Raw genomic sequence first — 16,531 nt, 5'->3', positions numbered from 1 at the left:
ATTGAAATAACTAGGGAGCTCATATGTTCTGGAGAGATAAGTGGATCAACCCAGAAGGACCAAATTTAGACACTATTTTTGAACCTACTGACGAGGTTCTTCTCCTCAGATCTCTTTGTGATGAACTTGGTTTGAAGGATGATTGTGACACTGACTCAAATCGCTCTGCCGTAAAAGTACTCCAGAGGAGCCGTTACCCATTGTATAACATCACGTGATTATTTTTAGATTGAGGATGGGCAGGGTGTCACGAACCTTTATTAATTAGCCTACACAAAGTAAAGTTAGTTTTTTAGATTATTTTTTAACACTAATTCTTAGATAGCTTATCAGCAGCAAATATTCATCCAAGGTTTGTGAATTGCGTACGTACTAAAGGATAGAGGGGGTTTACTTTTGCCGTGCTTGATCCCACAAAAAGCGCATTCAAGTGCATAATTGTTTATGTGTAAAATGCTCGCTTTTATGCCCTAGACGGTCACTCATTTTGATCAAAAGGTTCCGTCAATCGATTGACTCAAGTATGATCGACCGGTTTGAGCCAAGCGTTGATGGTGATTGATAGACAGTTTGAATGACTCAATCAATTTTATCAAAAGCAGTATGTTACATTAGCTTTGGTCGAGATTGAAGGGTCGATTGAAAGTTGATTGAAGCACACGTCAATGAATTGACGGAAACTTTTGATCAAAATGATATACGTCTAGGGCCTCCTTTAAGCTCAAAACACTCCAGTGGAGAAATCTTTTTTATTTACTCTAAATATTCGGACTATGGGCAGTTGAGGTTTGTGTACTCGGTAAAAAATTGCGAAAAGCTTACAGTTGTAGCTTGCAGACAAAAGATGCTCATCTAGTTCGTTTTTAATATTTTCAGATCTATCCAATCCCTGAGCCGGAATTATGATACTGCTTAGACTTTTCTTTGAGAAGGATTTTAACTTGCTTGAAATAAGAACACTTTCAATTTTGCATGTTTTCAAAATATTTTGTAATCTAAAATAAATACAAAGTAAGTTTAAAGTTTGGTAAATAAACAAAATCATTTCAGGAGGTGAATGGAAAACCAAATCTCTACAGTAGGCTAGGCAACACGAATGAGGTGCATTTAAAGTGTACAATTTTTCAATGAAATTATTTGGATCAATCTTGTGACCAAACTTCACAAAAGGTAAGTTGTTTTATTTAAGTATTAGCAATGAAAACTGTGTAGGGTTGCCCGTAACAAGGGTTGTCAACAGAGTTGAAAAGGGAAATGACCGGGCATCTGACAAAATAGGGAGGCATCGAGTTTCTTAAAAGCCGTATTTCTTTTATTAAACTACCAATAAACATACCGGAGGAAGAAACCAATGATTTGACCCAGGATGTATACAAGGGCGAGACTGAGCCTATTCGCCCTCAATACTAAGATATTTATCTAGGACGTATCTATAGAACGCAGCTTTTTTTAAGCGCTTAAATATTTGAAAATTGATTAGCCTTAAATAATTGACTAATAACTGCATCAGAACGCAAGGTTGAAAGGTGTAGCCTGGGTTTTCGTCTCTATATGGGCACGAATATATTAATTGTATGTGAAGATATCAGGTTAGACAATGACTCTAATCATTTTGTAGGTAGTTTTTTTTCAGATTTGATACCCCGTAGAAGCCTTTCTTTATGAGACATTGTATCAAGACAGTTTCAGTCATGTACCAGTTATTCAAATTGACTATATGCTGTTTAATTATTTATTTCCACCAAAGAATTCACAAAAAAAAATTTCCTTGCTTAAAATTGATCTAGAATTAGGACGTTTCCTTTCATATTCGTCTATTTGTTTCAAAGACAATTGGTTTGATAAGTTCATCTTTGAAAACCATCCCTGTGTCAGAAGTGCTAAAGAGAAAACTTTTAAATCGCAAGTTGTTAACAAAATTTGTAAAGGAGTAAGGATTCCACCAAAAATAAGATATTGGAAGGGTATCTTACCCTCCACAATCTCCCTCTACTTTTCCCAATAAAAAAAGGGTATGCATTACTCAAGACCGTACCCAGAGGGAGGGTTAGGAGGGTTTGAACCCCTCCAGAAATGTGTTTTTGACTCGTAAAAACGTAACAAAAATGGATATAAACAAATTTTTATTTGTTTTTTTTTTAGTTTTTTGGGTACCCCCCCCCCTCCCCCCCGAAAAAATATTTGAGTAAAATCCCCTCCGGAAAAAATCCTGGGTATGGCCTTACTCTCTCAACCTTAAATCATAGTCTAAATATATTTCGTGGAAGGGGGGCTAGGGAAGAGTCGCCTCTCACCCTCCATATTTATCTGAGGGACCTCTCTGGAAATGCTGGTAAACTAGGGCCTATAAATGCGCTAGATAAAATGTAGTTATGTGTGTTAGAACACTGTTGTCAACTGATAAAGGCATCTCTTTATACTTTCGACGAGAAACTTGTTTCTAGACGTTTTTTTGCGTGTTCTATACACGCCGGCCCTTTTTATCCTCCGGTGCTTACCGTAAATCTTAAACTATAAATTGAAAAAAAAAGTTGGCACGGAGAACGACTATCGTCAAATAGTTTTGGCAGTCAACGTGTTGACTGTCAAATTTCGTATTGACATACAACCTTTTGCAATTTCGCAATTTTTGAACTTATGTTTCCAAACATTACAGAGCGATAAAAGTAGAAGTACTGCTTTATTCCACAACATGGAGTTATGCGTTTTTGAAAGTACAAAAGACAAAGGGTCTCTGAAGCATAAATTTTTTTGGATTCGTTACGAGCAGCAACGCTACCCTTTAATTATTCAAATTCTAAAGTTTAGAAATTGCACCTTTTGTTCTGGTTCTTATTCTTGCGTTTTGCAATTTTAAAGATAATTGTTCTTTAATGTTATTTGCTATTCTAAAAGTTTACTGCTAGCAACTGCAGTTTTTTCTTCTTTTTGGTTTTGTTAATTACGAATATGCGTTCGTATAAAAGCAACAAAAATGTTGCATATAAACACGCTTTTTGATGAATTTTGTAGAGTTTTTCTTCTGTAACCCCTACCGCCCACACAAAAACCCTGGATATGCCTTGCAATGGTGCAAAAGCATACGACGCGTTTCTGTTGAAAATCATTGAAACACTTTTTGACCTAAACATAGCTCTCACACTTTTTCGTATACAACAGTTGGTACATATGGGTCAAAATTTTATGGGAGGATAACAATGTTTTCTGGAGAACAAAACTTCGTAAATATTTTCTTTTTAAATACTTAAAGAAACGAGTCTTTAGTCTCTTTTGAACAATCGAGAAGTTTCTGTAATTTCAGGGTATTTGGTCCTTTTTGTCTTCAGAATAATCTTAAGTAGCATAAAAGATTTCGTTTTATATAAGGTTTACCCATTAATTAATTTTTCTTTTTGATTTGCCAACTTTCCCGCCCCAAAATGGATTCACGTGTACGTGCCTGGTGTAACTGGATTTTTAGCAATGCCTTAAATTGTCCCAGTGTAAGATGCTACTTTTGGGTGCTCATTTTATCATAACCCAAATAATTATTTCATTTAAAGGAGAGAATTTTTTTTTTAATAATGTGAACCAAAGCCGTAGTTAAATTTGACCAAAGGAATGGAGCCTTCAACAATTTTCTCCGTGGGGTAGGTGGCCAGAAAACAGGTTAGAGGTTTATTTTGTTCCGAATATTCAAAATTCGGCCTCTCAGGACTTGAGCCCCACTCCCTCTGCCTCCAGAGCAAAGTATAATCACCTACGGAACAAGTACTGACAAAACTCTCCAAAAGTGACCCCGCGTACCTCAGCGCCTCTAGACGCAAAATGTTGTACTACTTAATCGCTCCGAGCCAAAGTACTTTGCTCCGGCCAATAATTATGCAAGAGCGTGATTCAGGCGACGAGTGACCGGGATGAATTATGTAACTATGGTTTTTAGTTGCCAGATTCGCATAGGTATACAAAGGGTTACTTTTTTTGTGTGGAGAGGATAGGTTTTGTCAGTACTTGCTCCGTAGGTGATTATACTTTGCTCCAGAGGGATGTACAGGATATGGCATCTCCGCCCACAGTTTATCTGTAAATAATACCACTCCCCAGATAAAGTGAAATATAGTGACCTCCTTTTTACAAAATTCTTCCCAGTTTTCAACGTGAAGACATTAATTCTACCCTTAAGTTAAAGTCAGGTAAAAAAAAAAAAAAAAACAATCAAAAGGCCTACAGCTAAATAATATTGTTTCCTTTGAACACGAGAAACAGCAAAACCAGACTAGAAGTACCTTATATTCATGGGCGTAGGCAGCATCTTGTGTAAGGGGGGGGGGGGCAGCCGCTTCTGTGATGGAGGGGGGGCTCTTACTAATACTTCCCGAGGTCCTTTGAATATATGTCTTTAGAAACTAGTCATTCTATATTTCACTAAAACTCGGCCTTTAGCATTTTCCATGTTCTACTTTTCCTGCAACAGTAGCCTATAACATAAGAGACCCACTTTCTAACTTCCAATTTCCAGAAAAATTAAGCACCACAAAAGTGATTTGACACAAATCACACTATGGTTAGATTACAGCATCTTGTTAGAATTCAACTCAAAAGTTTACAGTTGGGCAAAATTAAATATTAAAATTGGTATAGGGGAGACCGGCCCACGTTTAGCCAAAGCAAACAGTTTCAATACAAATACCTATGGGGCTTCTGGTGGATTATAAATGCTCTGACAGATTGCAGTGTATTTTTTTTAAAAAGTCTGACCTTAATTAATACTTTTACCAAAAATTTCAGATTGGATCAGGTTTTATGGTGATTAGCTCTGGAATTTTGTTCAATTTTGTCTGAAAGCCTACGCCTAATTACGAATACTAGAAAACTCGCGTTGTAAACTCACATTGTATTCTCCTATTATTTGCCGGTTTTTGGCAGCTTCCGAGACGTGCCATCTTCACCAGTTTGCTGTTAGTATTTTTCCATCCTGTGGGATAGTGAACTCTCATGTTTGGCTACAATACCCAGGGTAAATTCAGCATGACTTACCAAGGTGTCCAAAAGTGGGCTATGCTTGTAAAAGCTGTGTAAACAGCATATTTAAAGGTTGAAGGCAAGCTTAATACCCAAAACTGTATTATTTCTGGCGTTGTTTAATCCTGTCAGAACAGTAGTTGAACTGAAGTTCTTTTTTTTTCTGTTAAATTTTATTCAAGATAAAATGATTAAAAGTAAAACAGAAGAGAAAAGAAAGAAAGGTGGCTGCGATCCAGAAGAAAATAAAATAGCAGTTTTTTCTGTCTTATTCTTCAAGAAATCAATTGGATTCTCTGGAAGTACCATGGGTGTCCCTAGAGGAACGCTGCAAGACTACATAAAAAAAGTTGAGAAGCTGAATATCCCTCTAAAAAGTCTGGACCTGAATTTCCTTACACCCTGTTACAACCCATGATCAATATTTACAGAGGAACAAGCAAAAAGACTAAAAACTTACTTGAAAACGATAGCTTACATGCTTTCGACTGTATTCCCCTTAAAGCGTGTAAATTTGCATACACTTATACCATTATTAAGAGCATAAAAGTACCGGATAACGGAACTGCAAAGGTAGTGGAAACAGTGGAGGAATTACAGGTAAAGATTGGTACCGTGGTTTTATGGATTGACTTAAAACTCTATCAGTAAGAACGCCAATAAGTACAAGCCTATGACGGACAACTGCTTTCAACTTCCACAATGTAAGAACTTTCTTTAACAGCCTGGATTGAAGCCTATACAAACACACGTTCAGACCACAAGATATTGCAAGTTAAAACGAATCAGGTCTGAAAAAATCGACAAGCCTCGTAAAATCATTGCACTGCAAGGCTAGAAGTAAGTAAGGAGTGTTACGTCAGCAGAAAGAGGTCTGTTGATCGCAATTTGTGCTGGTGTTAATGTGTTGGGAACACAGTCCCTCCTCTGCTTATTTCCCCACAAAAAGAATGTCCGGAAAGTTTACTCAGGGGAGCTTTACCAGGAACCATCATGATCAGCTCAGAAAATACTTCTGGCTGGATGACTGCATCTCATTCTTTGCTTTACTTTCAGCATTTTATCATTTTATCAAACCCAAAAAATCAACAGGAAAAAAATATATGAAAAACTCAGAAGTGCTCACTGACACCCCTATGAAAGAATGCATTACTGCTAGGATAAAAGTTGTATCTGCCAAAAAGAACTAGTCCTGGAACAGAAGAAAGTCAGACAAGTGAAAAGGCTGAAAAGGTTAGGGCATGTCTCGCGCAACAAGAGTCACAGTAAGGATGACGGTTCTGACATCGATGATCCTGCATACAACAACTCTTCAGACCCCAATATAGACCATGATGAAAAGCCCCCAACACGAAACTTTTACCTTTACACTGAGATAGTCAAGGCTGGTGATTACATTCTGATAGAGCTGAAGAGCAAGAAAGGGAATTCTGTTCACAATGTTATCATTATCAAAAGTAGCAACTGAAGAACTTAAGGTCCTCTTTTGGAAGAAGACTGGAGCAAGAGACTTTGTGCTAACTGACGAGATGCATAGTGTCTTAAAGACAGAAGTTGAAATAAAACTGCCACTACTGAAAGGTAGAACACCAAGATTAGCGGAGCGGCTTACTTTTGGTGTCGATCAGTCAATGTATAATTTGAAATTAATACTCTTTAGTTTTTTTTTAAACCTTAATGAAATTCATTTTGTAGTTTTTTTTGCTGACCATATTCTTTCTTAATTTTATAGCCGAAAAACAGGCTTTAATGTTCCCCTGGTCACTTTTCTTTTTCTTTTGTCCGGTGGCCAAACGTAAGGTAGAGACGACTGAACCAGTGCCGGGATGGCCCAGGTTTGGCACTCTTGACCACTTGGATAGAGAGGCATCCAGGTGGAAAAATGGCGGAGTATTTCTAATTGTCTTTTTCAAGGATGGTATTTAATGAGTTACTTTTACTTTGACATGCTCAGCAACTTCTTATCGCTTGAATTAATTCATGGAGAAATAAACAAGTCAAAATCAGCCGATCGTGGGCCAGTCTCCTATCTATATATCGGACCGAAAATTAATATTGAAGATCGAAACGTAAATGTTGATATTTCAAACGATATTTGGAAATTTCTGTTTATTTCCAGATTTTTTAACCATCTACCAGGTAACATCCAACAAAAAATTCCAACATACGAAAAGTTCTCGCTAATATCTATCGTAAATTTGAAGTTCTAGGGGGGGGGCAGCTGCCCCCCCCTCCTTCCCTACGCCCATGCTTACATTACAAAATGAGTCCCAATTAACATTTTTTTTTGTATTTTCAATTTGATCCCACGATTTCAATGGATTTGAACAATTCTCAGATCCCATGTAGCGTTGCCAACGCTTTGAAACAAAACGTACCATTCTTACGACTAAAGTTGTACCGCTAGAGGATAACTTGTACCATCTGAACAGCTGGTCAAAAATTTGCTATATCAAGAAGAAAATTTTCGATACACAAGAACTTGACCATATATCCGAGTCAGAAAGGAGTAAGTAAAACTAAAGTGTAATAAAATATTTGTGTTGTACCAAATATTTTCAAATGTTGGGCATTATGCCAGGACCTCTGAATTATACCAAAAACGGTACAATTGTACCAGGTTGGCAACGTTGATCCTATGTTCTTCACTAGTGTTTGAATTCGACTCCCCTCGAGATTGCTGTGCAAGATGATTTGCTCCTCCTCCCATAAACCCTCGGAAAAAAACCTGCGGTTGCTGCAGGTATAGCTACAATATACGATCACCTCTGATTTTTACATAATTATGCTTATTTTCTTTCTTTTATTAACTTTTATTACGTTTGTTTATTCTCATTTTTCTTTAATAATACAACATCTTTTATTAAATATAATAATTCATGCTGGCTTAACGACCGGTTACAAACAAAGCACAAATATGCTTGAAAAACGCAACCAGTACACAAGAATACTGGTTGTGTATTCTCATTATATAGTAATTGATTGTTTGGTACTTGTTAAATATCCCGACCCCACCCATGAAGTGAAGTTAGGTTAATCCTAATGAAATATACCCAAATATGATGAAAATATAATGCTTTAGTAACCAGTGGCGGATCCAGGGGGGGCGAGGGGGGCGCGCGCCCCCGAAAATAGTCTAGATTAGTGTAATTTACTTAATTAACGCAAGTTTGCTTTATTTAAACTTGCTCCTGACGCAAGTTTGTCGGATCAACCGATTTTGCCCCCTCCCCCAAAAAAATCCTAGATCAGCCACTGTTAGTAACAAACTTATGGAAACTACAACAGAGAATTATGGAAAGCATGCCGCCCAGAACGCATTATGTTAAGTACCTAACTTAGCCTAATCACCTCCATATATTAAATATTTAATCAAGATATGCTTGAGAAGTAGTTTCTCTCGCTCAGGGTGAGCTGATTATCTCCAAGTGGACAGAAAACCAGTTTCATTACAGATCAAGAGCAAAGTGTGGTCGCTATAACACGTAAGGGTACTGGTGCATTATACCTAACAGAGCGCTATAAACTGTCCAAGGAATGCAGACATGGAGACCCGTAAAACGGGTATTTGTTATCTTGATAACTGATCGCAGAGCGAGGTTTCACATTTAATTTATAATATTTAAACTGCTGTTTTTTGGGGTTTAGGGGGGGGGGGAGGTACCTAGGTTAGGAATTTAATATATGTTATGCTTTACCCAAACTCCCCTAATTTGCAAATATATAGCCCAAATTTGTTTCTAAACTATTATATATTCATCCTGTTTTATTTTATTTCATTAGCATTAACCAAACTTGACCTCTTTCGTGTGTTAAGTATAATTCACCAGTACCCACGTAAGTGGGCCTACCCATTTTTTTTTTTTTTTTTTTGCTTTCGATATTATTCAACAATTCCAATGGGTTTGACATGTTGTTTTCTCTATAACAATCAAACAGTTTGATTTACCCTCTATGAGAAATGCAAACCCTTCCACTTGATTGTTCCAAGACGGGTTAATCGAATTTAAATACAACAATTTGCATGCAGCAATTCTGCCTAATAGGCCTCTTCGTTAAGAAACAGGTTAATTAAATGATAAGAATTTGATCGCCATTGCTTGTTTTTTTAATTAGTAATTACACCTAAGGAACTTCAGTTGCAGTCTGAATTGTTTGATGTAATTATAAATTCCCATAATTACGACCAGGTACATAGGCAGAGATTTAACTTGTAAGGAGTATGCATTTAGCAGTGAGACAGTACAAAAAATGGCTAATATTAGTTCAATTCAGTTCCCCAATCAACTCTCCCAAAATGACAAGTGATCTTGATGAAAATCAGTGTCAAATTCGTCACCCTGCAGCATCTATATTATAGATGTTGCCCAAAAATATTCCCTTGAATGAACGGAAATTTGAGATTAATTTCTACTTTTTTTTACACTGTACTGAACTAGTTAAAAAAAAGTTTGGAAGAATAGGAAGATAAGTCTGCAAACTAAGATTAGAGTATTAGAAGCTACAGTGATGACAATGGTCAAATATGGCTCTGAAGCTTGGGCGCTTCGAAAAGCGGATGAATATTTGCTAGATGTTTTCCAGAGAAATTGCTCACAGATTGTTCTTTGTACCCGGCTGACTGACCGAATTTCACACCATAGGCTGTAAGAAAAATGTGATTCAATACCACTCTCTAGGGCTATAACGAAGGAAAGGTTGAGGTGGCCAGGGTACGTTGTGCGGATGAAGGATGACAGGTTGCCGAAAATTGTCCTTTTCGGCCAACCGTCTAGGGCTAAATGGAAAGCTGGTCGTCCTTATCTGGGGTGGGAGGTCGTCATAAAGAAACATTTATAGGAAATGGGAACTTCCTGGGAGGGTGTAAAAAGGGAGGTTTTGAATAGATTGGGATGGAGGACGAGCGTGCGTAGCTGTGTTGGCTTTAGTAGTAGTAGTAGTAGTAGTGAACTACCTAACCTGTCAAACCCATTTTTGTCCCGTAGAGCGATGTACTTAAACTTACAAAAGTTCCTCAATATTCTATCTTTTTGTAAAATCTAGCTTGATTTGCTGTGTTTTAAAAACTATAATCTAGGCTTTGCCTTGATTGATGGATATAATTATATCTGTAGATTACAATTAATTACCATCACTTGTAATGAACTATTATTCATTTGGATCTTAATGAATAAAATTCCCAAATTTTAATTAATTTGGCCAAATAAATTCATTATTTTGGCGGCAATTTAAATTAAATTTTATAAAAGCCAAGTTTTTTTTCAATTGAAAGTAAGGCACAACATAAAAGCTTAAAACGAACGGAAATTATTCCTTATATTAGGGGGCTACCCCTTTGTCATTCCTCAGTCTCTACGCTAAATCTTGACTTGTTGTCCCAAATCTTAGAACCACTCCAGAAACACAAGGGCCGTTGAATTTGAATGAGAAGTGTTTTTAAAGTTCTTTAAGATTTCAGCGTAAAGAGCAAGGAATAAGGAAGGAACAACCCCTCTCCTATTCAGAATAATTTCTGTTCGTTTAACCTGCTCAATATTATATTAACTTCTTTAGAACAGAAAGATATATTAAAAATGCAATAAAACTTCTTATAAAAGATATAGTGAATACCAACTCTTAGCAATCAAAACTTCAAAAAAAAACCATAAACATCAATTTGGTGGAAAGAAAATAATATTTGTAAAATGTGAATTTACCAAATTTGGATTTAAGAGTTTAATGCAGTCAGCATTGAACTCCTTTTTAAACTCATTTTTTTCTTCTCAGTAGAAAAAAAATGCTATTGATTATATTAGTGTCTAAATTGCATCTATGTTTGGTGTCACCCCAACTTACAAGGCATTTTGTAGCTTGTCATCTCGTAAATCGTTGAAGCTTCAAAAAGTGTGCCTGTCAAAACCTGTTTTTTATCCAATAACAAAGCAAAAATCTTGAAATGACTCCAGTAACGCATACGCCTTAGGTTTATTCGTGATTCTAGAAGGGTTTGAAAAGTATACAATTTTTGGTTAATATTAACCAGTTATGATGTCGAAGCGAAATCAGATAACTGCCGACAACTTTTTTGGTTCGAAAGCTAAAGATAGGCAAGTGGACGCCGTAACTGAAGATGTAAATAATGAGAGTTTTAGTGTTAGTAGTGATTCTAGCGCTTTGACTAATATCGAGATTGTGCATCATTTGTTAGCATCAATTGAAGAGTGTAGCCCCAAGCCTAACACAAATATCAAAAAAATAACCACTTTCTGCGAAAATGATATCGGAAGCTAAATCGATAGAATTGAAAAACTAGATGATCGTATGCGATATCAATTGCTTCAGAACTCGTGGATTTCGCAACCTAACTACTGCTTCCCCTATTCAGTTTACAAGAAGCAGGGCAGGGACGAAAAGAGATTTTTCAATTGTACTCGCTTGGAAGAATTTCATTGGCTAGTACTTTCAAATAAGATGAGGAGCTTATTCTGTAAATATTGTGTTTTGTTTAACGTTCGAGGGGTTGGAGGCTCACTCAATTGCAGAAGTTGGTAAAGAAGCCCCTTTTGACTTTTGCAAAGCTAACTGGAAAAGACGGTGACTTGGTGTCTTATGAAAACAATCAGTATCACCGCATTTCAGTTGACGCAGGCAAACATTTGCTTCTAAAGTATGATAACCCTGAAACCAACATTTTAAGCCTTGTAAACGAACAACGTAGCCAACAAGTGCAGAAAAACAAAGATTGAAGCCAATTCTAGAGTCGATTGTTTTATTGGGTTGACAGAACATGGCTCTTCGGGGCCATAGGGATGATGGAGAATTATTGGCAGAAAAAGACCTATTGACAAACGAAGGGAACTTTTGAAAACTTTTAAGGTGCAATGTAAATAGTGGCGACATAACTTTAAAACAACATTTGGAAGCTCAGGTGCAACTGCTACCCATATAAGCAAAACAACACAGAATGAATTAATTCAATGTTGTGTCAAAGAGATTCTTAAAGAAATTCTTGCACGAGTTCATTCTGCCAAGTTCTACAGTGTGGTTATTGATGAAACAATAGACGTGTCACACAAGTCACAACTGAGTATTGCCCTTTGCTACAATTACAATTGCAAAAGACGCGAAGATCCGTTGGTTTTTTAGACCTACACGAAACATGTTGCTCGGACAGCATTGGAAACTTCGAACCGCCCGACCATTAAAGGGGAAACGCTTGGAAATGTTGTGTTGGATTTTGTTCGATTTCGTGGGCTAGACTTAGAAAATTGTGTGGGCATAGGCACTGATGGATATGCTATGATGGTTTCAGAACATTGCGGTGCTGTAAAAGAAGTTCAAAATGTAGCAAAGAATGCCCTGCGTTGCCCATGTTTCAACCATGCTCTAATTCTTTCCATGTCAAAAACTTCTTCTCTTCAGAGTGTTAGAAACTCTATCGGAGTGATAAAAGAAATAGTCGTTTTTTTGGTGCTTCTGCAAAGCACAATTATGCTTTAACCAGAGTAATGAAAGCACAGCTAACTGGCATGTGTGAAACGCGCTGGATCGAAAGGCACGATTCCTTAATACATTTTGTGGTAGAGCTCCCTAAGATAGTGGAAGCTCTTGAGATCATCAGCGGCTGGGCAGAATACAACAACTGGAGCCAAAGTAAAATCCTTATTGACTGCTGCCACGTCCTCTGACCTGATAGTAACCATTTACTCTCTTAGTAACATATCTGGCCTGATTTTACTGCTCAGTCGGCTATTTCAAAGAAGAGCTTATACCTCGCGTCTACAGCAAACCATGTTAAGGACCTTCTTATCCAGCTGCAAGTCAAGCCTCGGGAAAGTGAAAGCGAGTTTGAAAACGCATTTGACGAGATAACTAAAGTGGCAACCAAGTTAGGTTTAAAAATAACCAGGGGCATCGTTTAGGGATGGCAAGGGGGGGGGGGTTGCCCCCCAATAATGTGGAGAAAAAAAATTATACATCCCATGCCCTTTGAATATCCAGATATGGATCCCTCTTGCCCCCCCACCCCAATAAAAATGCTGGAGATTCGCCCCTGTGAATAACAGTTACCGCGCCGGCGCCGCGCCGGGGGATCGACCGAACGCTGCCGACGAGAGGCCCGGTTGAACGCCACCGAAGTGTTGTATTGCCACCGGCGTGACGCAGGCGTGCCGCCGCCGGATGAGGCGGCAGCGTTCGGTCGACTTTAAATTAATTTTACGGCAATTCTTTATTGAGTCAACCACAAAGTCGGAGTTTTTCCTTCTCATGTGGTTTAGTATTTCGATTTTCCTGATTAGAAATCAAGCAGGGCTTGCACTATCCCCGAACTTTTGGGTATTTCCCCAAAGATCTATGCGTCACCCTGAAAAAAAAAATTGGTTCCCCGAAAATCAAGCAATCATGATGCCACACCTAGCAATTTATCACCATTGACTTTCCCTGCCAAATATTACTTTGCATACCATTATTCTTCACTACTCTCTTGTTCATTAATTTTCGTCTCTTTTGTTACTTTGCATAGAAACCAAACAGATGTAATGTGCAATTGCAAATATTGCAATATACACAGTTCTTCATATGTTGGACAAAAAAAAGTATCGTCTTTATGAAATGAGTTTGTCATTTCGAATGCAGTTTCCCAATTGCTATGTCTTACATCATTCGTAGTCAAGAATTTTATTTTCAAGTTGAATCGAATTATAGAACGCATTCACTACTATACAGCTTCAGCCTTAGGTTGGATTTTGAAAGTGACAGGCGACCGATTGTTTCTACAGCTGATTTTTAATTTTGCTGTGTTTAGATAAGAGTTTCTTAATGTTTAATACTCAATTGTTGAACGCCGGATAGAAAATACAATCTTCTTTCTGAAACATTTTTACACCCCCCCCCCCCTCTCCAAAAAAAAACTTCTCTTGAGAAAAAATTTAGCTGTAGACTAAGCTATGTACAAGCTTGGGGAATTAAAGATTGAATCGGAAGTTACCCCAAAAATATGATTCATAAATAAATTGTACATTACTGCCTATAGGGGGGGGGCGATATGGGGCTATCATTTTTAAATGGTAATACCTCATTTTTTTTTTGAAAGCAGGGATGCCAAAAAGATAATTATTTTTTTCATTGAAAGTGGAGACAGAAGAAAATTATATCAATCATTGAACCAACATATCAACCTGGGAAACCATTGAAATATTTTGATAGACCCAGGGCCCCCAATTGGGACTTGTTCACTGTCTTGGTTATTTTGCGATTTCTCATAGGCTACTTGCCTAATTTGGCTTTTGTGTGTACTCCCTTTTAATTAGATTCTTTGGATCTTATTGAATTCCACGGCGAATCTATGACTCTATTTTCCAATAATTTGAGGTATATCTGAATAATTTCGACATTTTTGTTGTTGTCTTTGTACCCCTTGTACTCATACCCTAAATTTTTTTTTTCAAGGAACAATAAGCTGTTTAACGTTAATTTGCGTGTTTGTTTGAACCATACAGTGACCTAGTTAATTATTAAGTAAACTATTTTTCTAATGAAAGCTGAGACGGTATCCTATCAAGGTGGTATCCAGAGGGGGGGGGGGTAGGGAGGCATTACATTTAGATGATAATGTCTCGATTTTTTTTTATTGAAAGCAGGGATCCCAAAAAGTTATTTTTTTTTAACTTAAAGCAGAGACGGCATCCTATCAAGGTGGTATCCAGAGAGGGGGGTAGTGATCTATCATATTTAAATGATAATACCTCGATTTTTTTTTTAAAGCAGGGGTGCCAATGAGTTAATTATTTTTTTTATTTAAAGCAGAGACGGTATCCTATCAAGATGGTATCCAGAAGGGGACATAGGGCAAAGAAAGTCGTTATATTTAAGTGATAGTACCTTGTTTTTTTTTTTTATTGAAAGCAGGGATGCCAAAAAGTTGAAAAGTTGACAAAAATTAACAAGATTTTTGTGAGTTATATTTGATACAGCACTCGCATAGTATTATCGTCCAAAGAGAAAGGGACATATGCGTCCAACCCGTTTTTTCTTTCTTATTGATGAAACGGGTTTGCTTTGAAAACATTCATTCATAAGTACCAGGCAGATTCATACCAAAACGAATTGGTGTGACGAAAGCGATATCGACATCCCCACCTAACGTTGCGCTCGAGTGACAATGGAGCCCTTGGTCCAGTGCCCAAATTACATTAAAAGGCCAGGTCATAATAAAAGCTTTCAAATTGGAAGGTTCAAGGAGGAGTGTTTGACAGTCTTATGACCTCAGGGTACTAAATGTTGCAACGTACGTATCTACAGTGGTTTAAAAAATTCGATCACCCCACAAATGATTACCAAAAATATGCACAAATATAACAAATGTAACATTTGGAATAATATAACTTGAAGAAAAGCAAAAAAGGCTAAATACCCCTAACTACGCTTGAAAGCTATTTTAAGAAGAAACTCTTTGGAGATTTTCATGGATATGACCATAGCAGAAGCTTTGAGCCTGGGTGGGGATCAAAGAGGAGTTTTGGAGTATTTTGACCACAGATGACTTATTGTTGCGACTTTCTTAAATTTGGTAATTTTTGTGAGCATTTGGAAATCAAAGCTTAAACTCAATAACTGACACTATGTGTCCTAACATTTTGCTTGGATTAAAAGTGACGAACTAGGAAGAAAATCTCAACATCTTCCTGGAGCTACTTCAGTCTGCGTATTATTTCATTTAATTACACTTAAAACGGATGAGCTTTTCATTTTTTACCTAAGATCGATGAAAAAAACTACTAATTTTGATAATTAGTTATGTTAAGAATACACAGCTAATAGATACTTCAACTACTCATACTATGCAATGGTTCTGAAACGCCACAGTCATTTCGTTTCTACCAGATTTCTACTTCTCTTGATGAATAACGAAGAAGACCAGTTTCCAGTCAGCGACTTGTGAATTTTTGAACTCACGAATAGGCTCGAATCTGTTGTAAATTTAAGCTGTGGTTTGAGAAAAACTGATGAAAAAATTAATGTTTGCGGTCAACATTGATCGCGCCGGCGGCACGCCGCCAACATCTTACCGGCGGCGTGGCGCGCTGTTTTTGGCCCCGCCGGTCTTCCCTCATCGGCGCAGGCCGGGGTTTAGTTCTAAGGATAGCGAAAAGCAAATGAATCGGATTAATGTACCATTCAGTTCACACGAGGAATAGTATAGACGGTCAGTTTTTATTCCCCTGTTGGACACAATCATTTCAGACTTAGAAAGCCTTTTCCGTTGAAACGCTGGACACTTTTAAGCTCAGTATTTTCTTGCCAATAAATTGTATGGAAACGAAGAAACAACAATTGGCTAATACGATTCATGACTTGTCATAGCGATACTGGTCAGTAATGGGTTTCCCCTCCCAATCGGTTTGTGAATCTGCCCTCACCGAAGAAGCGACAAAATGAAAAACTTGGTGTCTTCGTCTGAGAAAAAGCAACGCAGGCACAGGTTGAATACCTGAAACACTTGGGAACCTTACAGAAACAGAACTGCGATGCTGATATTTTCTCGAGTATT

The 16,531-nt window shown here is 37.5% G+C and overlaps 1 protein-coding gene across 1 annotated transcript in view; it reads left to right on the top strand.

Moving 5' to 3' along the window:
- Positions 1–16,531, top strand: part of LOC148948337 (orphan steroid hormone receptor 2-like) — a 285,870-nt gene that overhangs the window by 11,539 nt on the left and 257,800 nt on the right. The window contains exon 2 of the mRNA XM_089094896.1: positions 1,051–1,170. The gene's annotated coding sequence lies outside the window, so the exon portion shown is untranslated. The remainder of the gene's footprint in view (positions 1–1,050; positions 1,171–16,531) is intronic.

Source organism: Artemia sp. Qi Xiang Cuo, chromosome 9, assembly GCF_049724085.1.
Source record: "Artemia sp. Qi Xiang Cuo chromosome 9, ASM4972408v1, whole genome shotgun sequence".
Classification (NCBI taxonomy): Eukaryota; Metazoa; Arthropoda; class Branchiopoda; order Anostraca; family Artemiidae; genus Artemia; species Artemia sp. Qi Xiang Cuo.
The sequence above is the reverse complement of the archived record's forward strand: the minus strand, read 5'-3'. Positions and strand labels throughout refer to the sequence as shown.